Source organism: Phascolarctos cinereus, unplaced genomic scaffold (assembly GCF_003287225.1).
Source record: "Phascolarctos cinereus isolate Bilbo 61053 unplaced genomic scaffold, phaCin_HiC Scaffold_5;HRSCAF=322, whole genome shotgun sequence".
Classification (NCBI taxonomy): domain Eukaryota; kingdom Metazoa; phylum Chordata; class Mammalia; order Diprotodontia; family Phascolarctidae; genus Phascolarctos; species Phascolarctos cinereus.
The window spans coordinates 269,114,870-269,140,118 of record NW_027555958.1 but is presented as its reverse complement, the minus strand read 5'-3'; the positions used below and the strand labels follow the sequence as shown (position 1 = coordinate 269,140,118).

Here is a 25,249-nt window from a genome sequence, read left to right as displayed (position 1 = left end):
AAGCAGCCAAACAGGACCAAGTGTACAAAGAGGACAGAAGTGCTGGTGACACAAATGTGAAGGCATTGAGGGATTATAGCACCTCTCTGAGGGAGAGAAAAGCACTAAAGAAATGGTATGGGGGAGGGGGTGGCAGATAATCTAAGACATTATTAATACCAAAAGTAAAAAAGATCAAGAGAATATCAATAATTTCCAACTTACATACATACTCTTCCATTTTTACAAAATCTCTATAAAAGTTATCTATACATGAATCAAAGATTATGAGGAAGAAAATAGATGATCTTCGGCAGTGAACTACATTTTTAAATCACTGAAAAATGTAAAGAATACAAGATTTCACTTATACCTGAAACCTACTTTCAGAAATTCATTCCTTTGCTTTCCATTAGGTTTTTCCATATCCTTTCAGTCCTCATGGAAAATATGAATACTTTTGAGATGAAAGAGTAGTAAGATTAAGATCTGAATTCAGATTCCACCCCAGAAGTAGACATTTGCTAGCTGTGTGGCTCTGGGCAAGCTACTTAACCATTACCTGCATCAGTTTCCTTATTTGTAAAATAAGGATAACAACAGCATCCACCTTTCAGGGTTGTAGTGAAGATCAAATGACATAATACTTACAAGGTGCTTTGTAAACCTTAAAGCTAACTATATAAACACTAGCTATTCTTGTTATTGTTACCGGTGATGGGGGGCTAAGGAGAGGAAGGGTAATTCTAGGCAGTGAGGAATAGTATAGTCTTTGTAGATGATTGGATTGGAATGCCAGGACCTTTACTTTAGGAAACTGATTATGTTGATTATTGTGCAGAGTACTGCCTTTCTTCAAGAACTTAGGGACCAATAGCTACAAGATTCACAGTTTAGCTGCTAAAAAATGGCATCTAGAACAGTGTCCAGTCTTCTAAATGATATGGAATCCATGGAAATGTTTGTATTATATCCTACCAGGTTTGGGTAAGTAGCAGGATATTCCTGAATTTGAGACATCACTGTTTGTCCACAGCCTCCTAATTTTCATTGCTGCCAGTTAGTTCCTTATTCCAAAAAACACTTTCAGAACTTAAAGTCAGGAGAGATGTGACCATAGGCAAGTTGACTCTTTGAGGATCAATTTTTTCAGTTGACAAAACTGGGATAATAAAAGTTGTATTCCCAATCTCATAGGGTTTTTGTGAGGATCAAATGAGATAATGTATGTAATATACTTTGCAACAATAAAGCTATACAACTTAAAAAAAACCACTTCCTGACCAAGTTAGTTTTGTTCTCTATAACTGACACCTGTGATAACCTGAAAATTGTTTTCCTAGGTATACAGGACTCTCCAGGGAGTTCCCCCTTGCCCATCACGTGAACATCTCTACATTAGCATGTCTCATAGGCATCTCAAATACAACATGTCCAAAATGGAAGGAGGAAACGGAAAGAAAACCTGGTCAGGTAACAGCGAATTGTTTTACTTACATAGTCTCATTCAGGGGCAGCTAGCTATTTGCTTCCTAACTCCAGTGCTCTTCAGATGACCCTATTCCTCTGAACTCATTCCTCATCAAAATTACACTACTTCTATTGAGAGAGCTACCATCCTTCCCCAACATACCTTTCCATGTTTCTACATATCTCCCCTCCATGCAATCTTCTCACTAACAAATCTAACAAATCTACTCTTCCAAATGTTCTTTATATACAGCATTGCACTTCCTGACTTAATGTACTCTTTGTACTAGCTGTCCCTCCATGCCTGCAATGTACTCCCTAGACACCTCCACTTCTTAGAATCCCTAATTGCTTTTTTTGAAAAATATTTTTAGGCAATTGGGGTTAAGTGACTTGACCAGGGTCACACAGCTAGTAAGTGTCAAGTGTTTGGTCTGAGGCCAGATTTGAACTCAGGTCCTCCTGACTTCAGGGCCAGTGCTCTATCCACTATGCCACCTAGCTGCCCCAAATATAGCTATTTTTCATATAATTGTTATTTATGTTAGCATGTAATGAATCTATTATTGTTATTTTAAATGAATTGATAAATGTTTTATTGTTATTATTTTATTTTTTGGTGAGGCAATCAGGGTCACAAACCTGTGCCCAAGGTCACACAGCTAGTAAGTGTCAAGCGTCTGAGGCTGGATTGGAACTCAGGTCCTACTGACTCCAATGCCAGAGCTTTATCCACTGTTCCACCTAGCTGCCCTAGAATCCCTAATTTCCTTCAAGGTTTAACTGCAGCATTTTTTTTCTTTGTATGTCAGCTGGCACAGCACCAAGTACTTAATAAATGATTGTTGGTTGATTGATCAATTCTTGGGTCACAGTTCTACAACTAAGCCCTCCTTTCCTTCCCTTCTCCATAGAGCCAAATTCATGGAATTGAACCAAATAATTATATTTAAAATTAATTCAATCAATCAAAGAAGGAAATAAATGTTGCCCTCTGCTGGTAGCATGAAGATGAGGGAAGCTTAGGTATTAAGGGCTTATGGTTAATTCCTGTGCTGATATTTCACGAAGGGTAGGGACCAAATCTATTTTACCCAATAGGGTTCTCTAGTCTTTGCTAACTTTCAAGCACTACATAAATGTTAATATTGTCATTATTGTTATTTTATTACTGCTACTGACAATATTGACATTTATGTAGTGCTTGAAAGTTAGCAAAGACTAGAGGACCCTATTGAGTAAGATAGATTTCTATTCCCGATTGAGTGTGTGTTTGTGTGTGTTTCCCTTTTTGAACCAATTTCAATAAGAGTGAAGTTTAAGCATTGCCCACACACCCCCATTTTGTCCTCCACTATAAAAGTTCTTCCTTGTATACCTCTTTTATGAGGTGAGAAAATTTGCCCCACTTTACCTCTTCCTTCCCCCTTCTCCCAAGGCATTCCTCTTTCTCACTCCTACATTCTCTTTCTTAGAGATCATCCCAATATAATTGACTCATACCCATGCCCTCTGTCTATGCAGATACATTCTAGCTACTGTAATAATGATAAAGTTCTTAGGAGTTACATGTATTCTCTTCCCATATAGGAATGTTTAACAGTTTAACTCCATTGAGTCCCTTATAATTACTCTTTCATGTTTACCTTTTTATGCTTCTATTCAGCTCTGGCTTTTTCAACAAGAATGCTTGGAAGTCCTCTATTTTGTTATATATTCATTTTTTCACCTGAAGGATTATATTCAGTTTTGCTGGGTAGATTATTCTTGGTTGTAATCCTAGCTCTTTTGCCCTGCAGAATATTATATTCCAAGTCTTCCAATCCTTTAATGTGGAAGCTACTAAATCTCATGTGATCCTGACTGTGGCTCCATGATACTTAAATTGTTTCTGTCTGCTTGCAATATTTTCTCTTTGATCTGGGAGCTCTGGAATTTGGCTATAATATACCTGGGAGTTTTCATTTTGGAATCTCTTTCAGGGGGTGATTGGTAGATTCTTTCAATGTCTACCTTACCCTCTGGTTCTAGTATATCAGGGCTGTTTTCCTTGATAACTTCTTGAAAATAGTGTCTAGGCTCTTTTTTTGACCATAGCTCTCAGGCAGTCCAATAAGTCTTCGTTTATCTCTCCTTGATCTATTTTCCAGGTCAGTTGTTTTTCTGATGAGATAGTTCACATTTTCTTCTTCTTTTTCTTCTTTTGACTTTGTTTTATTGTTTCTTAAAGCCTCATGGAGTCATTAGCTTCCATCTGTCCAATTCTAATTTTTAAAGAATTATTTTCTTTAGTGAGCTTTTGTACCTCTTTTTCCATTTACTCAATTCTAATTTTTAAGGAGTTCTTTTCTTCAATGAATTTTTGCACTTCCTTTTCCATTTGGCCTATTCTGCTTTTTAAGGAGTTCTCTTTTTCAGTGAATTGCTGTGCCTCTTCTACCATTAGACCAATTGTTTTTCAAGGTGACATTTTCTTCAGTATTTTTTGTGCCTCTTTTACCAAGCTGCTAATTCTCCTCATAACTCTCTTTCATTACCCTCATTTCTTTCCCCATTTTTTCCTCTACTACTTTTATTTCTTTGAGTTCACCTTCCAAGAAATCTTTTTAGGCTTGGGTCCAATTTAGCATTTTTCTTTGGCACTTTTTTAAATAGCTGTTTTCACATTGTTGTCATCTAAGTTTATGTCTTGATCTTCCTTGCCACAGTAGTAGCTTTTATAGGCAAGTTCTTTTTCTGTTGTTTGCTCATCTTCCCAGCCTATTTCTTCACTGTGAATTTTATGTTAAAGTTGGGCTTTTCTCACTTGGGGGTGGGGAGGTACTGTGACAAGCTTCAGGGTTTTTCATGCTGCTATTTTCAGAGCTAATTCTGAGGGTCTGCAAGTTTTCAGTGCCTCCAAGGTAGTGTTATTCTAGGAGGGGTACAGTCACCGCTCTCTGGTCTGTGTTCTAGTCTTTATCCAGGAAGTACTCCTGCCCCTCTGTAGCCACAAGTACTAGTGCTCCTCTTGGCCCTGGAACTATGACCAGGTCCCTTGCTCTCCTGTAGCTGCAAGTGCTAGCACTCTTATTTGCCTAAGAACTGAGACTAGGGCCCCTGCTTCCTTATGACCGATCACCAGTGTTCCTCTCCATCCTAGAACTGTGATCCAGAACTGCTTATCGGCAACAGTTACCAATCAGCTGTACCCGGTGCCAGCAAAGGGTCTCCTATAATCTCTTTCTGACCAGTTGTCTGACCCCCTTACTGTCTCTGGGCTGAGAACTCCCAAAGCTGCTGCTCCTGCTGCTGTGGCTGCCTGTAATTCCACCACTGGTGGTTGATGTCTTTTTCTGGGCCTACACCCACCCCAGTGTTATAGACCTCTCCTGAGGACCTCCTAAGTTGTCTTTGGCTGGAAAAATGTCTCCCTCCGACCTTTTGTTGGTTCTGCTGCTCTAAAATTTGTTTTGAGGCTATTTTAAAGTTGTTTGGAAGGGAAATGTTGGATCCTGGCCTCTACTCTACCATCTTGGCTCTACCTGTTGTTTGTTGCTGTTCAGTCCTATACGATTCTTTGTGACTCCATTTGGGGTTTTCTTGGCAAAGATACCGAATGAGTTTACCATTTCTTTCTCCACCTCATTTAACAGATGAAGAACCTGAGGCAAACAGGGTTAAATGACTTCTGCAGGGTCATATGGCTAGTAAGTGTCTAAGGACAGATTTGAACTCAGGAAGATGGATCTTCCTAAATCCAGGCCCGGGTGCTCTACCCACTATATAGCCTAGCCACTGCAACAGATTGTTGCAACAGCCTCCTACTTGGTCTCCCTACTCCCTCAGTCTGCCAGTCTACTGCTGCCAAAGTAGTTTTCCTCGCATATATACAAGAGTGATAATTCTACCCTACTTAGAAGTAATTACCTAGGTAAGGTAAGAACACTTATTCATTGAATTTATCAATCAGAACTGGTTGTGAACAAGGCCTGTACACTCCTTTGGATCAATCAAAGGCATTGGGTAAAGAACCTGTATAAAATAAACGAAGAGCTATCAGAGAGATTCTGAGGAAAGAGAATATCCATAACTAAGCTAGAAAGAACTGACTGCTCAGGGGTAGACAGTGAAAAGAAAAATAAAATAAAATGTAGTCTTGAGCTGTGGCAAAGAAGGGAGATTATCAAGGAAGGTCATTGGCCTTACAGATATTCAGATCAGAAGACTGTAGGATTGCCACCCATTGTAACCACCAACTCTAGGCCTGAGGACCTGAAGACCTTTTCCAAGAAAGAGGTCTGCTCTTTCACCAGCTTCCCCTGGTTGTGCCTATCAATAGACACTATTAATTATTATCTACTGCTCCAAACATTTCTAGTAACCTGAATTTTGCCTCAACCACAAAGGGGGTTAACTAGAGATAAATGTAAATTAAAGCAGAGAACCAAACCTCTACCTAAATGTTAGGAATTTTCCTAGCTGAAAGCTTGGAGTGATTGTGAGTATACTTCTAACTTTTAATCAGAAAAACAATTGCTAATACAACAGCGTAGATAGCCATGGACCTTAGATGCCATTATATTATTGCTAGGGTTAAAAACAAGCTAATTATTGTAATGGTGTTACAGATCTGACTATATCACTCCCCTTCTCAGTTGTGAGGTTCTTATCTGAATAAGCTATTTCGTCAACTTTCCAAGCCTACTAGCTTACTACAGTTATAGCACACCCCTTGTTTGACTTATCACCACCTACTCCACCTTTTTCAGTGACACACCCACTTCCAGGGCCCTGTAAAGACTCCATACTGAAGCCCCTCAGTGACTGGTGGTCTCTGCCTGTAACCTCCACATTATGAGAAGACTCAGCCTCACTGTTCGCTCTCCACTCTCAGTTCATCCTCTAGCCTGGACCCCTGGGCACAATGACAACCTGTCTGAACTCCTTTCCAGGCCATAGCCCATCCTAGCAATTCTGAATCATCTGCTGTCATTTACAAATGCTTTAATTTCCTTTCCTCTCACTCAATTCTTAACTCTCTGCTGTCTGGCTTCTGACCTCATCATTTAACTGTAACTGGTCTCTATAAATTAATCAATAATCTCTTATTTGCCTAATCTAATGACCTTTTTAATCATTAGATAAACATTTACTACACACCTACCTTCATACTTCAAACTAGATGTCTTGTGGAAAACTTAAACTCAACATATGTAAAACTGAACTCATTATCTCTCCCTTATACATATCTCCTCTTCTTAATTTCCCTATTATTGCTGAGCACACTAGTCCCATAGGTTCACAACCTTGGTATCATTCTTAATGTCTCACTATGACCCCCCTATATCCAATATGCTGCCTAAAATTGTCAGTTCTACTTTGCAACATCTCTCATATATGCCCAACTCTTTCCTGTGACACCTCATGTCTCAATATACTGCAGAATCCTGATGGGTAGTCTCCCTACTTCAAATCATTCCCTTCTTCAGTCCATTCTCCACTCCCTAGAGTATAGGTCTATGCTACCTCACTGTTGAATAAATTCCAGTTCCTCCCTATTACCTTCAGGATTAAATATAAACTCCACTGTTTGGCTTTTAAAGTTCCCCATAACCTGGCCCCTTCCTAACTTTCCAATCTTCTTACATCTTGCTCCTTTCCATGAACTCTATAACCCAGTGACTCTGGTCTTCCTCCTACAAGACACTCCATCTCCCAATTCTAGGCATTTTTACCTGGGAGAAATGGAAGAAATTCTCTCCCTCCTTATTTCCACTTTCTGGCTTCCCTGGCTTCCTTCAATTGTCAGCTAAAATCCCACCTTTTACAAGAAGCCTTTTCCACAGTTTCAACGAAAACTGGGAAGATTTGTATAAACTGATGCAGAGTGAGGTGAGCAGAGACAAGAGGACAATTTATACAATCACAACAACATTATAAAGATAACCAAGTTTGAAAGATTTGGAAACTTTGATCAATAAAATATCAAACCACAATTCCAAAGGACTCATAATGAAAAATGCTGCTCACTTTTTGATAGAGAGTTGATGGACTCAGAAAGAAGATTAAGATATATTTTTCTGGACATGGCCAATGCAGGAATTTGTTTTGCTTAACTATACATGCTTTAACAGAGGTTTCGGTTTTCTTGATTTCTAAATTGGGGTGGGGTGGGGGAGGTGGGAAGGAGGGAAGGTGAATCTTTTTTATCTTAAGAAAATTTAATTTAAAAAAGTTTTTCCTAGTCCCACTTAAAGCTAGTGTCTTCTCTCCGAGATTATCTCCAATTTATCTTGTATATGTCATTTGTATATATTCTTTATGGGTTGTGTCCCCCATTAGATTGTGAGCTTCTTGGAGGGAAAGAGCTACTGTTTGTTTTAACCAGGTGCCTAGCACATAGTAGATGCTTAATAAATACTTGGCTTGAATTGGATCTGAAAACTCTCCCTTTTATTCCCTTCTTTGGAAGTTACTGAGAAACTATAGATTAATCAATCAAGCCACAAGAATTTATTAAGTACCTATTATATCTCAGGTACCTCTATCTGGGGATATTCACACAAAAATCAAAGTCTTTTGCACTCAGATTCTATTCATAGAGAGATAGCATATACTCATATAACCTTGCACAAAACATATACCAAAAAAAAAAAATCCAAGATAATTTGGCATTGGGTCAGGGGAAGCAATTGCAGCTGGGAGGATCGTCTGAGTTGAGATTTGAAAGAAACTAGGGATTTTAAGAGACAGATGAAAGGAGGGAGAAGATTCCAAACATGAGAGGGAAATTGTACAAAGGCATGGAGAAGTAATATGAAGGAAGTTTGTTTTACTCTTCATATCAGAGTACTTTTCACTTAACTCAAAGATAAGACTTTAAAAAAAGTTATTCACTCTTACCTGGCTTATAATACCCTCTTAACAACTCCAGCACTCAGAGCTATCTATGTTCCCTCTACTCACACAGGTACAAACAAAAGAGGATTGGGATCTGGCTGTTGTCTCCTTTCCCAGGATACAAAGCCGTCAATCCTCCAAGAGGAGGAGAATTCCTCACTTAGAGACCCTGTTACCTCCCTGCCCTGAAAAATATTCCTCCACTACCCCCACCATCATTCTCCTCCTAATCCCCACCACTTCCCCACGACCCTCAGTTGCACTACCTGTTCTTAAAGGCACAGGTTCTGGACATTTGTTTTCCTCCTTGTACTGAAGAGATGAACATGAATGAGATCTGGGACGAGAGTGTTGCCCAGACAGCTGTGGAAAAGCAGGTTTGACAGGCATATCAGCTTTGTTTCCAGGAAAGCTAGGGCAGAGGATCTCCTGACAGAATCCCAAAACACTGGCACAGGTTGTCTTGTCTATGGGCCATGGGAGCTTGTTTGTGGGCTGCTAACTGAGGACAATCATATGAAGGGAACAGTAAGAAAAGCTGGCACGCTAGTACCCGAACAACCATGAGACTGTTAACAGATCAGTTTGAAGTTGTCTCCCAGATGTTAATGAGACTGGAATAAATTCTGAGGTCCTTCTGAGGTCAAAATCAAACATGAGAAGAATATAAACACCTCTGTTTGATCCAGTTAAAATAAATCAGGCAGTTAGGAGTTAAGTGATATTGAATAAACATTGGTGTTTTTCCCACCCAGTCTAGAAGAGAAGGGGATTTATATCAGGTTCCCATTTTGCAGATTTATCAAGAAGCATCAGAGAGAAAATTAAGCTGATCCCAGTTCCCACAAGGCAATGGACCAAGACATTAATCAAACAATTCTCTATATCCCCAAATCTTTGGGCTAACCAAGAATCCACTTTCTTCAGCTGCTCTGGGCCTGAAGCCAGACTCCTGAATCAGCAAGGCAAGATAAGAAGGGTGAAATGAGTAAATCAAAGTAAATCAGTGCATCAGCCAAAAGCAGGGGAAGCCTAAGAACCAGATGAACAGACGATGAAGCTTAGAGCCAACTTACCTTGGCCACTCAGGTTATCATCCCACTCAAGGAATTATTCCTAAAGTCAGAAGTGGGGACTTGAGGGAAAATAGAACAGAGGTAATACACAATTAAGTGACTAAAGTTAATTTGAAGGAAAGATTCAGGATTCTCCACTAGTTTGGAGAAACTGGAAAAGGCTTAATTCAAATGTTGGGGGAAAGTTGTATTGGATTCAGTGAGGGGGAGCAATGGAGGGTTTCTGTGATTATAGCTGACTAATAAAGTCACATGCAAGTCAATTCAATTCAACAAGCACTTATTGAACACTTACTGGGAATGTTCCAATGCTAAGCATTGGACATACAAAGACAGAAACAAAATAGTCCCTGTCCTCAAGGAGCATACATTACACTTGGGAGAAACATGTACACAGATTAGTAAATTACACACACACACACACACACACACACACACACACACACACACACGTATATTCACAGCTCATGGCCCATAGTTGCCGAATATTAGCTCACAGGGACTGATTCAATGATGGTCATTTTCTCTCTTTGGCTTCTTGTCCCCACTTGGAGTTACTATAGAAAAATCTCCAATATACAAATGGTAGAATTCATATCTCAGTGTCTCTAGATGTGGGTAGCAAGGTCCCCAGATCCTGTATAAGCATTTAAGGTAGTGAATGCAAATTGGGTTTTGGGACAGCCTTTATTTCATTTCACAGAAAATTATAATAATGGAGATGTCTCGCCATCCTTTTTGATGAGGCAAGTGAAAAATGAATGAGGAAACTGAGCTTCTAAGCATTTCATTTTATTAAGCAATGCATACTAATTGCTCAACAAACCAGGACCAGACCTTCTCAGCTTAGGCCTGGACCCCACATACACAGGGAGAAAGATTTTTATACATTAAAAACAATCAAATAAGACCAATTAATTAAAAGGAAACAATACAATATTAGGTAATCTGATTTCTAATTGGAGGAAAGATTAGGGACTTTCCAAGTTGGAAGTAGGAGAGCAAATAGGAGCAATTCCCTGAAATCAGAAAAAGAAATGTCCCATTCCCCCCACATGTCTGTATACAATCAAAGGAACGTGGAAATGATAACCAATTAATCCATATGAGGCCAGTTTTCAAATAAGACATATGGATTGCTTGAAATACATAACTGTGAGAAAACTCTTTGCATCAATCTTTGGTCCTGACTGGGTTTCTGGTCAGCATAGCCTAGGTCCTTAGTTAAGGGTCTCTAAGTAGCAGGTAGAGGTGGTCCAGCATCCCAGCTATGCCAGGCTAGGTTCAAATAATATAATAAGGTTTTCTCCCAATTCCCACAATTGAATAAAGTTTTCTTACTATACAGAAGTTGGAGTAAACCCATAATTGAATAGAAAGGGAACTGAACTAGCTCCAGAATTGAGTCACAATATGGAGTCAGTATGGTTCACTCAACTCCCATAATTAAGCACTTGCTGTACTAATCCTCTCAATTCCCTCACTGGAAACTCAGAATAGATTCTTAACTACTGATCTGGAAGTCTGAGAAAGAGGTTTCTAAGGGCAACATGGTTAGCATGGCAGATGTCATCTGTAGCAAGGACCTACTGGTAAAGAGTATGTAAGAGAGCCATAAAAGTTATTACCATTCTCCATTTCTAGCCCATATTGAAGTTCTTTCTTCACAATTAAAAAAAATCTTTTTGGCTGTCTTTTGTTTTTATGGCACCTTCATTTACAAGTAAAACCCTTCCCCTCTTCCTTACCCAGAGCACCATTGTTTGGTTGGGTTTTTTTGTAAAAATATTTTTTTGATTTTTTAAAAATCACCATAATTTATCCCAGTAACCTTCCTCCTTCTCTTCCAAAAGGGGATTTTAATTTGATTTTTTATTTAATAATTTTATTATTTTATCTTCATGTAATATTATAAGAAAAGTTATTGCTTTATTATTTTATTTAATACTTTTAATAATTTTTTAAAAGGGGGGATTTCAGCATAGTTGATCAGTACATTGAAAAAAGTCTGAAAATATGTGCAACATGCAACCACTTGTGAACTTCCCACCTCTGCAAAGAGGTGCTTTAGGGGTGTCCTCTCATATCTCTTCCTTTGAGCTATGCTTTTTTTTTTTAATTTGAAACATTGAATTTTGATTTTTATGCAGTTCTTTACATTTATGTTACAGTCATAATGCATATTGCTTATCTTACTCTGCTTACGTTACTCTGCATCCATTCATATAGATCTTTCTATGCTTTTCTGTATTTATCTTATTTGTCATTTCTTAGCACACAGTAATATTCAATTATATTCATGTACCACAATTTGTTTAGCCCTTCTCCAGGTGATGGGTATTTACATAATATCTAACTCTTTGCTATCACAAATATATATATTTTGGTATAAAAGAGGATTTTCTTCTTATCAATAACCTCCTTATGGTATAAGCCTAGTAGAAGAAATTCTTGGTCAAAAGATATAGATGTTTTAGCCACTTTATATGTATAATTCCAAATTACTTTCCAAAATGGTTGTACTGATTCACAACTCTACCAATAATATACTGGTGTGCCTCTCTTCCCACAACTCCTCCAATATTGACTATTCTCATCTTTTGTCACCTTTGCCAATTTGCAGGGTACCAGGTAAAAGATTTGCATTTCTCTTAGGACCATTCCTCATTAAAAAAGAAAAAAAAAAGAGGAAAAAAATTCAGTTCAGCAAAACTAACCAACACATTAACCAAATCTGACAGCATATGAAATATTCTATAACCATAGTACCCCATCTTTGCAAAGATGGGAAGGAGATCCATTTTCTTATTGATTTTTTGAAGCTGAGCTTGGTAATTATAATTACTCAGCATTCACAATTTCAGGGTTTTCTGGGAAGCAGCTGAGGTATTTTTCATTTGTATTGTTCTAGTTATTGTAGGTATTTTTCTGTCCACTTCACTCTGAATCAGTTCATGTGTGTTCTCTGTAATCTTCATATTCATAATTTCTTATTGAAATATTCCATTAAATTCAGGTACCTGGCTTATTTTTAATCATCCCTTAATTTATGGGCATCTACTCTGTTTCCAATTCTTTGTGACGTTCTGTTTCAATGGAGATTCAAAGACATTGTTCCAGCATTAAGATATGATGGGCAGGGAAGTGTGGAGAAGAAAGGAAGGAGAGGTTACAAAAACTGTTATTACAACGAAAGCAGGAATACCTAATTCTGGCACTGACAGTTCCTTACCACACTGACAGTCTGGAATTAAGAAGGCACATTAAGAGGCACAAGAGAAGCAAAAGCAGAAAAGTGGCGAAAGAGTCTTTCTCTAAGTAAGGGGCCACATCCCTTAGCAGCAGCAGCATCCCTTTTATTTATATAGTATTTAAAGTTTGCGTGAATTTTCACAAATACAGATGATGTTTCATGGACAAAGCCTGAAGATGAGAACCTTACTTACTGGAAGGAGGGGAAATTCTCTGGGCTACATTTCCCAGAAAGCTGTGTTTAAGCCCCTTGAATGATGACATCACCTGGTAGTAAAGATCACTTAGTCCCAAGTATTGGGGAAAGTGAAGTCTGTGCTAAAATGTATTCTTTACACAAACATAATCCTGTTTTTTTACAATAAATCTTACAGGAAGGCAGAGAAATTATTATTATCCCCACTTTGTATATGTAACAAGAGAGGGCCCTATATGTATAGTGAGGTGAGGACACTGATGTCTACACCTTGTAGGAGGGGAGGCAGGAGGCTGGGACTGGAAGCTTCCACTCTGCCCCACTTAAATCCAAGGGTGACCAAGACATCACCCTCCAGATGTCATTGGTTCTCTTCGAGAAAGAAGAATGAACAACAACAACTTGAAGACCTGAAATCTGATAAGTACCTAAAGGGTACTCACCTTGAAGAGTCCAGAAAGGGGACTGGTTGAGAACCAAAGCTCTCCAATTTGGAACTATGCCCAAAGGGCTATCAAAATGTGCATATCCTTTGACCCAGCAATAGCATTTCTAGGGCTATATCCCAAAAAGATCATACAAATGGGAAAAGGACCCACATGTACAAAAATATTCATAGCAGCTCTTTTTGTGGTGGCAAAGAATTGGAAATTGAGAGGATGCCCATCAATTGGGGAATGGCTGAGCAAGTTGTGGCATATGAGTGTAATGGAATACTATTGTGCTAAAAGAAATGATGAACAGGCTGACTTCAGAAAAACCTGGAAAGACTTGTATGGTCTGATGCTGAGTGAAGTGAGCAGAACTAAGAGAATGTTGTACACAATAACAGCCATGTTGTGTGATGACTAATATCAATAAACTTAATCCTTCCCAGCAATACAAGGATCTAAGACATCTCCAAAGGTCTTGTGATGGAAAATGCTATCCACATCCAAAGAAGCATACTATTTGCTATTTTTTTTTCTCTTCTGTTGAGTTTTGTTTCCTCTTTCTGGTGGTTCTTTCTATTGGTTCTAATTTTTACTTACAACATCACTAATCTGAAAATATGCTTAATCAGAATGTATATATATATATATATACATATATACATATATACATACATATATATATATATACATATATACATATATATATACATACATATATATATATATATACATTCTCTATCAGATTGGGCACCATCTTGGGGAGAGTGGTGGGGAGGAAAGGGGAGAAAATTTTTAAACTCAAAAGCATACGGAAGTGATTGTTGCTAAATCAAAATTAATTAATTAATTAATAAATTAAAAAAAGAGCCTAAGCTCTCTATCGCCTCATGCAGGGTAGGGCCTTCATCCTCACCAAAAGAAAGGAGTCCCATACCAATGAGCTTTGAGACAGGGGTTACATATAGATGAGAACACTGATGCTTAAGTTGTTGGTCCAAAATCACATAACTGATGAACAAAAGAGAACTAGAAACCAAGTCTTTTGATTTCCAGACTCCTGGTCTTTCCACTATGCCACAAACTGTATTAGATACATTATAGTAAGTGCCCAATAATTATTTACTTATTGAGGTCATCATTTACTCTTCCTTCTTCTCTCACTCCACCCTTCATATCTAATCAGTGCAAGTCCTGTTGATTGTTTCTACACCAACATCCCTGGTATTTATCTCCTCCTTTCTATTCTCAATATTATCACCATAGTTCAAGTACTTATCAATTTATGTACAGACAATTACAAGAGCCACTTAAGTGGTCTTCCTACATCAAACCTTTTTAATTCATCCTACATACTTTCACCAAACTAATCTTACTAATCTTACTTACTTACATTTTGATTATGCCATTCCTCTGCTTTAAAACCTTCATTGACTTCCCATTGTCTAGAAGATGATGACCAAACTCCTTAGCCTAATGCTCAAGGTTCTCCACAAGCTAACATCAATCTACCTTTTAATCTTTATTTCCCTCTATTCCCCAGAACAAACCATCTATCCCAAGGTTGTAGTGATGAATCTGAGGCACTCACTTCATTCTCTTTTGCTACTCAAATTCAGCCTTATACTTGACTCATTGCTATATGTTTAATTTTATCTTCCTGAGCTATATAATAATATAGAGGTTTGTTATGATAACTTGTTTTTCATAAATAAACTTGAGATCTTTTTTCACTAATTAAGTAGCTATAGCCTCCACTCTAGTTCATTACATAGTAAATATTTAATGAAATGGAGAAACTTTTCCTAATAATAATTACTCTTATCTAAAATGAGATAAATTTTAAAGTTGCTGAATATAGACAGTCATTGTAATTTAAGGAATGAAAGCAATACTAAACATAAAGATATATCTAAATGTTTACATTTTGGCTATGACCCAAATCACAGCCCAAGTCATTTCATGCATTTAATGTAACAGTAATTGAGTCCTCTCTACTTGTCTGGAAACTCAGTCTTACTCCATTCAGTTCACTCCAGATAGTGATTACAGTTTCTTAAACAACTTCTTAATATTTCTCCTCAAAATTTATCCCTTTTTTCATTATCTTCTCATAAATTATAGAAAGTTTTTCAAAAATACAATATATTTATCAGTTCCTCAGAGGTTCTTCATAAAATTCTTTTTATAAACTTTATAATACCTTGGTTAAAATAGCTTCAACAAGGAAGAAGTTTTTCCTCACCTTGTTTCTATCCTGTTTTATTTATAGATTCTTCATATATCCTCATGGATCATAGGTAAGACACATCTTTCTCTGTAATTCCATAGGGGAAAATCACATTAAACTGTTTCCTCAAGTGACTCTCCTAAATGATCAGCATGAACTGCTTTCCTCAATTTTCCATTTGAGCTCTTAAAGCTACTATAATAGTATCAGTAGTCTCTGTGAGATAGTTAAAACAGAGGTTCCACAAATGTAGATATGATAGATATACAAACAATGAGTAATTGTAGGATATAAAGGGAAACACATCATTTATTAAAACCTTAACATGAATAAGTTTATCAGATCCTGTCCAAGTAACAGCTGAGAGCAACTTCCTGTAGAAAGAAATATATAGCAAGTTTTTATAGGGGGAGGGTAGAGAGAGAAGTCCAGCACTGGAAGTCCAGTGTGGGAAGGGAAAGTCTAGGTAATATGCTACCTAGAGAGTTCGGCTCCTACGCCACCAGGAGTTTGCTAGACCTCTGAGGAAGAAGGGGAAAGGAAATGAGAGGGCACCAGGACTTTTTTCCCTTATGGTAGGCCCTAGCAGTACTGGACTCATTCTTCAAGATGGGAGCTAGAATACCAGGCTAGTTGACAAGAAATCTTTGATTTTGTGAACTATAATTCATCATTGTTATTCTTTTGCCAGTAATGGATCTTTTCCCTGCCTTGCATATCTGTCATATGAAAACCACCCCTAGCAAAGTGGAGAGTCTTACTACTGCTGAACTATAGTATAACAACAGCTATAACAACTCTTAAAGACCTTCTGCCAAATCCTAGTGGGTTGCAATTTGGGTTTGTACAGGGACTATCCACACCTGCATCACTGGATCTTCTAATCACTGAAATACTATTATAAGGCAAGGTGCTATATACACCAGATCAATATCAATAACATCACAATACATCTCTTCTGAAAAGAGTGCCTATTATTATTATTATTATTATTATTATTATTATTATTATTATCTAGAGGTCCCTTCCCACAAAAGGGTCACAGCTCTGGACTCATTTAGACGAAGTTCAGTTCTGACATAGTCCAACTACAAACAGAGGGTAGTCAGGCTTTCTTTGCAGTCTCTGACTGTTATGCCCCTACCCTGAAATTGTAAGGGAAATCTCCATAACAATACTTAGATATGGCTCATGTCTAGGGTCTCCCTTAAAAGTGATTAATAGGATCCCTTTAAGAAAATTACTCACTGTACAGAGTAGTACACAGCTATAGAATAGTTACTTATTTCTTCTATCACAAAAAGATATGTTTAAAATATATAAGACTCATAAATGTAAAACAATTTGGAATTATGCCTAAAAAGTCACTAAACTGTCCATACTACTATCACCCAAACAATACAACTACTGGGTCTATACCCTCAAAAAGCTCAAAAAAAAAAGAGAAAAAGGACTAATAAGTACAAAAATATTTGTGGCAGCTCTTTTTATTACAGCAAAGATCTGGAATCTAAAGGTGAGCCCATCAATTGGGGAAAGGATAAACAAATTATTGCACAGTAAGAAATTTTAAAGAAATAGATAGTTTCTGAGAAACCTGGAAAGACTTATATGAACTGATACAGAGTGAAGTGAGCAAAACCAGGAGAATGATTCACACAGTAACACTGTAAAGACAAAGAACTTTTTTTAAATATAAATTTGTTTATTTTTAGTTTTCAACATTCACTTCCACAAGTTTTTGAGTTCCAAATTTTTGCCCCATCTCCCCCCACCCCAAGATTTCATGCATTCTGAATATCCCTTCCCCTAGTCTGTCCTCTCTTCTATCTCTCTCCCCTTCTCTTATCCCCTTCCCCTTCTATTTTCCTGTAGGGCAGAACAGACTTCTGGTACCCCATTTCCTATATTTCTTATTTTCCAGTAGCATGTGAAAACATTTTTTTTAAAACATATGTTTTTAAAACTTTAGGTTTCAAATATTCTGTCTTCCTCCCTCCATACCCACCCTAACTGAAAAGGCAAGCAACTCAATACAGGTTGTACGTGTGCAGTTATGCAAAACACATCCATAGTAGACACGTTGTGAAAAACTAACTCTATTTCCCTTAATCCTATCCTGCCCTCCCATTTATTTTATTCTTTCTTTTGACCCTGTCCCTCCTCAGAAGTATTTACTTCTGATTACCCCCTTTCCCAATCTGCCCTCCTCTCTATCATCCCCCTGCTCTCTTGTCCCCTTCTCCCCCTATTTTCCTGTAGGGTAAGACAGATTTCCATACCCAATTGAATGTGTATGTTATTCCCTCCTTAAGCCAAATCCTATGAGAATAAGATTCACTCATTCCCTCTCACCTTCCCTGTTTCCCCCACTGTAAGAGACTTTTCTTTTCTGTGAGATTAATTTACCCCATTCTACCTCTCCCTTTCTTCTTCTCTGAGTAATCTCTCTCATCCCTTAATTTTATTCTCCAGATATGACCCCTTAATCTTCACTCACCCTGTGCCCTCTATCTATCTATCTACATATACATACATATAATTTTTTTCTTCCAACTACCCTGATACTGACAAAGGTCTCATGAGTTATAAATATCATCTTTCCATGCAGGAATGTAAACAGTTCAATCTTAATAAGTCTCTTATGATTTCTCTTTCCTGTTTACCTCTTCATGTTCCACTGAGTCTGTATTTGAAAGTCAAATTTTCTATTCAGCTCTGGTCTTTTCATCAGGAATGCTTGAAAGTCCTCTATTTCACTGAATGACCATTTTTCCCCTGAAGGATTATACTCAGTTTTGCTGGGTAGGTGATTCTTGGTTGTAATCCTATCTCCTTTGCCCTCCGGAATATTATATTCCATGCCCTGTGGTCCTTTAATGTAGAAGCTGCTAAATCTTGTGTTATCCTGATTGTGTTTCCACAGTACTTGAACTGTTTCCTTCTGGCAGCTTGTAATATTTTTCCTTGACCTGGGAACTCTGGAATTTGGCTATAATATTAGGAGTTTTCCTTTGGGGATCTCTTTCAGGAGGAGATCTGTGGATTCTTTCAATTTCTATTTTGCCCTCTGGTTCTAATATATCAGGGCAGTTTTCCTTGATAATTTCTTGAAAGATGATGTCTAGGCTCTTTTTTGATCATGGCTTTCAGATAGTCCAATAATTTTTAAATGATCTCTCCTGGATCTATTTTCCAGGTCAGTTGTTTTTCCAATGAGATATTTCACATTGTTTTCTAATTTTTCATTCTTTTGGATTTGTTCTACTGTGTCATGATTTCTCACAAAGTCACTATCTTCCAATTGCTCTATTCTAATTTTTAAGGAAGTATTTTCTTCAGTAATCTTTTGGACTTCCTTTTCCATTTGGCCAATTTTTCTTTTTAGGGCATTTTCTCCTCATTGGCTTTTTGGACCTCTTTTGCCATTTGGGTTAGGCTTTTTTAAGGTGTTATTTTCTTCAGTATTTTTTGGGGTCTCCTTTAGCAAGCTGTTGACTTGTTTTTCATGATTTTCTTGCATCACTCTCATTTCTCTTCCCAGTTTTTCCTCTACTTCCCTTACTTGCTTCTCAAAATCCCTTTTGAGCTCTTCCAAGGCCTGGGACTGATTCATATTTTTCTTGGAGGCTTTGGATGTAGGAGCTTTGGCTTTGTCGTCTTCTGGTTGTATATTTTGATCTTCTTTTTCACCAAAGTAAGATAATACAGTCTGACTCTTTTTGAGCTGCTTGCTCATGATCCTGGCCAATTACTTGAGTTTTACACTCTTTATTAAGGTACAAATCTGCTTCCAGTGTGGAGAATGTACTGTCCCAAGCTTGGGGGGGTTTGTACAGCTGTTTTCAGAGATACTTGTAGGGCCCTGTAAATTTTCAGTTCTTCCAAGGTGGTATGATAAGGGGTGAGGTGTTTACTCCTTTCCTGGCCTGCGACTACAAGTACTCCTTTCTGTCCTGTAACTGTGAGGACGGGCTCCTCTCCACAATCACTACAAGCTCCACCAAGCCAGCGCTCCTCCTCACGCCAGCACCGCTGCCCAGAACTGTGGCCCAGATCCAAACATGGGCAAAGCAAGAGATTCCTGCAGTCCCTCTCTGATCAGCCACTGGATTCCCCCTCAGTTTGTGGGCCAGAAGAAGCTCAGGAAGCAGCTGCCCCCCCAGCACCTCGCTCTTGGGGAATGGAGCTGAAACCCCACCTTCCTTTCTCAGCACCGACAGAAACAGACTTTTCCCACTGACCTTCTAAGTTGTCTTTGGCATTGGTTGATTGAGGAGTCTGGAAACCGCCACAGCTGCCTGAGATTCAGCCGCCACGCTGCGCTGTGGCGATACACCTTTCTGTTCAATCATCCAGGTTGTCTTGGGCTGGAAATTTGTTTCACTCTGTTTTTTTGTGGGTTCTGCTGCTTCAGAATTTGTTTAGAGCCATTTTTTATGAGTATTTGCAGGGGTTTGGGGGAGAGCTCAAGCAAGTCACTGCTTTTACTTCACCATCTTGGCTCCGCCTCCAAGACAAACAACTTTTAAAGCTGTAAGAATTCCGATCAATTCAATGATTTCAGAAGAATTCAATGATGCTACCCCAACTCCTGATAGAGAAGATGTCAATCAATCAACTAAATTTTTTTAAGCATTTTCTATGCTCCAGGCACTGTGCTAAATTGGAGATAAAGTGAAAGGCAAGACAGACCCTACTCTCAAGGAGCTTACAGTCTAATGGAAGATACAAGATGAGATATACATTGCTTGACACAGCCAATGTGGGAGTTTGTTTTGATTATGCACATTGGTTATGAAGGGTTGGGTTTGTTTTTTCCATTAGGGAGGAGAAGAATTGGGAGAAAAAATGAAGCAAGACATAAGATTACAAAAAAAAAAGAGAAAAAACAGAAAAAAGAAAAGAGGGTCATTCAATCACTTTTTACAATGCACAGGAGAACAGAAGGAATAACGAATAAAAACAGCTTTAAAAGTTAAATGTTAAATTTATTATATACTTAAAAAGAAAAGTAAGCTCTACAGGATGGAGATTTGCAGTTTCATATATAATCTTTTTTTGTCATTTTTTTCCTACTGTATATGTGGAAATACTTTAGCTAGTGACTGTTAACATCAGTGAAAAATAATAATAAAGTGCTGGTGATACAAATACAAAAGTGGAACAGTTCCTTCCCTTAAGGAGCTTACTGGGACAGCTGTGTGTATTACATATGTGTGTGCATACATACATTACATACATATATATGTATATACATACCTGTATACACATATACAGGTATACATGCATATATCACACTATATAGTGTCTATGTATGTATGATATCTTGTGCAAAAATAAGAACGGAGATAACAATGTTAAGTGTAGCAAGCAGGTCAATTTGTCAGGAGCACAGAGTCAGTCAAGAGCAACATATTAAGAGCTTACTATGTATCTAGTACTGTGCAATTGCTGAGGATACAAAGAAAGGTTAAAAAATAGTCCTTGCTCTCCGAGAGCTTGCGTTATAATGAGGGAGACAACATGTAAATTACTAAGTACATACATGATATATACAAAGGTTATAAATTAATCTCAGAGGGGAAGGTTGGAGGAACCAGAAGATAGGGTTTGAGCTGAATCTTGAAAGAAGCCAAGAAAGCTAAAAGGTAGGGGTGAAGACAGAGGGTATTCCAGGCACGGGAGAAAGCCAGTGCAAAAGCATGGAGTGTTCTATGCCAGGAACTGATGCTGAGTGAAGTAAGCAAGTGCCAGAAGAACATTGTACATAGCAACTACAACATTATGCAATGATCAACTATGACAGACTTAGCTTTTCTCAGCAATACAATGATCCAAGATAATTCCAAAAGACTTGTGATGGAAAATGCTATTCACATCCAGAGAAAGAACTATGGAGTCTGAATGCAGATTGAAGCATACTATTTTCACTTTTTTTCTTTTTCTTTCTCATGGTTTTTATCTTTTGTTCTGATTATTGTTTCACAACATGACTAATGTGGAAATATGCTTAACATGATTGTATATGTATAAACTATATCAGAATGCTTGGCTGTCTTGGGGAGGGGGGAGGGAAGAGAGGGACAGAGAAAAATTTGGAACTCAAAATCTTACAAAAATGAATGTTGAAAACTATCTTTATATGTAATTGAAAAAACAAAATACTATTAAGAGCAAAAGAAAAAAGAAAAAAACAAGTTAGACCCTTATAAATTTTTAAAGCTTCTTATATGAGGTACAAGGTTTATGTAAAGATAAAAATGACGAGTGGTACATAAAAACTGAAATTCTCTCAAGTTTCAGGATTGGAAAACCAAATTTAAGATATTTATTAAATTACATGAAGTCTTATTACTACCAGATTTTATCAGAATTATCTAGGAACCTTTAAAAGTTATTTGGAACCAGAGAAGTTGTACCCTTTAGAGCTGCTCTGAGAATGAGGTGGTATTCCAGAATATCCAAGAGAAGATATCCAGGGATCAGACAAGAGACATCTGGTACTCAAAATGTGCTGATTAAATGAACATTAGGAATGGGCTACCAGGGATACAAGGAGACTCGATTTTAGATAATATTGATGATCATTATTGTATTGCTTTAGCCTTTTGTTTCACGGTGTTTATATTTAAGTTTTCATGGTTACCTTGGTGAAATGTAAATCTCAAAAATTAGTCCATTGTAAGCCCTCTAATTAGCATGATCTGTAACCTGACTTACGTAATTCTGATTATGAATATATGAAAAACCTTACGGATTTGGCTTATGGATAAGTGGTCCATGGGGAAATGGACTACCACTCCCTTATGAATGAAAAGGGGGAAATTGAAGGAATTGAGGGGACAAGGACAGCAAGTGGTTAATTGTGGGAACTGAGTAAACCACACTAACTCCATCTTGTGAATCAATTCTGCAGCCAGCTCAATTCCCTTTCTATTCAGTTATGGGTCTATTCCAATTTCTGTCTTGTAGGAAAACTTTTCAGTTGCAGGAATTGGGAGAAAACTCTATTGCTTTGTTTGAACCTAGCCCTGCTTGGCTGGAAAGCTGGACCACCTTTACCTGCTGTTTAGAGACCCTTAACTAATGACTGGATTATGCTGACCAGAAACCCAGTCAGACCAAAAAATTCATGCAAGGATTTTTCTCACAATTATACATCTCAAGCAATATCTTATCTGAAAACTGGCCCCATACTGATCAAACAGTTATTGTTTCCATGGTCCATTGATTTTTCACAGATATGTGGGGGGAGTGGAATATCTCTTTTTTTTTATTTCAGAGAATTCCACCTGTTTGCTCTCCTCTTCCCAACCTGAAAAGTCCCTGATCTTTCCTCCAATTAGAAGTCAGATTACCTAATGTTATATCCTGGTTGTTTCCTTTTAATTAATTGGTCTTATTTGATTGTTTTTAATGTACAAAAATGTGTCTCCATCTGTATTTGGGGTCCAGTACCAAAATTGAGGAAGGTGATTGGTCCCAATTTGTTAGACAATTAGCATGCTTTGCTTAATAAATTGAAATGCTCAGAAGCCCAAGTCTTTGTTTCCTCAGTCATGTCACCTACAGCTGCCATAAAGGGGCACTGTATCATTTGGAAGTGGAGCAAAGAAAGATCGAAAGGAAGATGATGCTGAGGTGATTTGAAGTGTGGAATATAAGTAGAAAAGGAGTTCCTGAAAGCTAGCCTTGACTTTTTTGGTAAAGTATTAGACAAGGCTCTCTGCTAAGACAGAATAGGGAAGGTATGGGTATGGGTATGCACAGCTTGAGGAAAGAAGATATACTTTGGAACAGACTCTCAAGACTGTGATAGAGTTCATCAGGTAGAATAAAAAGATTGAGAGCTCAGCAGTGAGGGACCAGTTGAGACAAGATAACACAAACTTACAGTAGACCCAGTCAACAAGATTTTATGATGTCTTCCATTTGTGTTTAGCAGCATGTAAAAGTAGTAGAGAAGATATATAGTCACAGTAAACAATTATTCCAGCACTAGGCTGAGAATGCAGTGCCTTGCGTATAATAACCATTTGTTTGCCAGATCCAGTAAAACTTCGGCCAGAGGTAATATAAAATCTCAAGGCTGGAAGAGACCTCAGATGTTACCGAGACAAGTGATCACCCAGCCCGACCTTTCACAATCTTCTATATGTTCATACAAATTAATGGTTGTTGTCTGTTCTCAAAGAGGACCAAAATGACATCACTCTATTGGAATCAATGTACAGGGTGTCCAACTGTGGCTAATCAGATCAATAGAAACTTCAAACACTTTACCACAGGTCAGGTACAAATTTGTAGTAAAGGTGTCTCTAAATTTTGTGCCTTACGTGATAACTGCTAAGTTTTCTCTAAACAAGAACTATTCTCTTTCAGGTCTTTTTAACCACAGGGTAGGATCCCTGTCTGCCACAATAAGCAGGCCAGGCTTGGGTAAAGCAGACAATTTTTAGGGCACCTTTTCTAGCCCCTTCCTCACACCAGAAGTTAAACAGCACCTGCTGTTTTGTCACTTACCTGTTGCCACAGGACTTTGAAATAGGTAAAAATGGTAAAATGGTGTGGGTGATGTCTTTTGATTTACATAAATACACACAATCACATATATCAGTCTTTTACCTGAAATAAAATGTTTATTTCATACATGTTACCTATGAGAAGCAATGTGGCAAGATGAAGGAAGACTTAGACATCTCTCAAACACATAATGGCTATGTGACTACGGTGAAGCATAGCAAGGTCCATAAAACCTCCTAACTTATGTAATATTTTTCATGTTTGGTCTCTGAAGTTCTATATTCCTTTCTTATGTATAAGAAGTTGGTTTTGCCCTTTAGAATTACATAACAGCAAGTGCTACACTTCTTTAATTTGAGGAGGAATTATTAAATGAATAATTCCTTTCTACCAAATACATATGTAACATCCATCCTGGGCTGCTCCCTCAACTTGCACTTGCACTCATGGGTTGGATCCTGAGAAAACAGCTGCCACCAAGAAGTTCTAGGAAGGTATCCAGTAGGTACCCACTCCTAACAAGCTTGCAAGCCCCCACTAATGGTTAACAACCAGTAGACAAAATTAGTTCTTAGCAAAGGCATTTACTAATACGGCATAGTAAAAACAGTAACTACAAAAATTCCTCCTCTAAAATTAGAATATACTCTCCCACAATGTCCAATATGAGAGCTGACATACAATTAATAGTACAATGGTTATCAGGTCCATATGTGGACAAAGTAACTCAGAATTCCAGAGCCTATAAGTCCTCTCTCCTTCGGGAACCTGAGATCCACCCCTCAGTGCAATGTTTCAGCCAGGAGGATTGCTCGGCCGAGTAAAGAGGGTCTGCTCCTCTCCCTAGTTAGACTCTTGACTGCCAGAGTCCAAGAGAATCTTGATTCCACAGCCCTTCTCAGCAGCAGCCGCCCTGTTCCGCCTTCAAGTGAGTGTCTTTCTATACAAATGCCCCCTCTGCTGTGCCTAGAACGGACACCCTCAATTCTCGGACCAGACGCTCCCCTAGGGGCAGGTGCTGCCAGGTGCAGGTCCCTAAGGGAGTAGGGAGGATCCTTGGCGTTCCCACAAAGCAAACCCGAACCCAAACATCCAACTCCGGGTCTTAAAGCCCTCAAACAATTACTATGAACCAAGGCCGCGACTTCTTCCCCAGCCCAGTCCTGTACTGAAACAGTTTCCTCCTCACATTCTCTCTCATACTCAG

The 25,249-nt window shown here is 38.1% G+C and overlaps 1 long non-coding RNA gene across 1 annotated transcript in view; it reads left to right on the top strand.

Moving 5' to 3' along the window:
• The window catches only part of LOC144457722 (uncharacterized), a 52,295-nt gene extending 29,241 nt beyond the window's left edge, over window positions 1-23,054 (top strand). Inside the window, exons 2-4 of the long non-coding RNA XR_013487157.1 lie at window positions 1,323-1,452; window positions 15,559-15,586; window positions 22,492-23,054. This is a non-coding gene — a long non-coding RNA (uncharacterized LOC144457722). The remainder of the gene's footprint in view (window positions 1-1,322; window positions 1,453-15,558; window positions 15,587-22,491) is intronic.
• The last annotated feature ends 2,195 nt before the right edge of the window (window positions 23,055-25,249 follow it).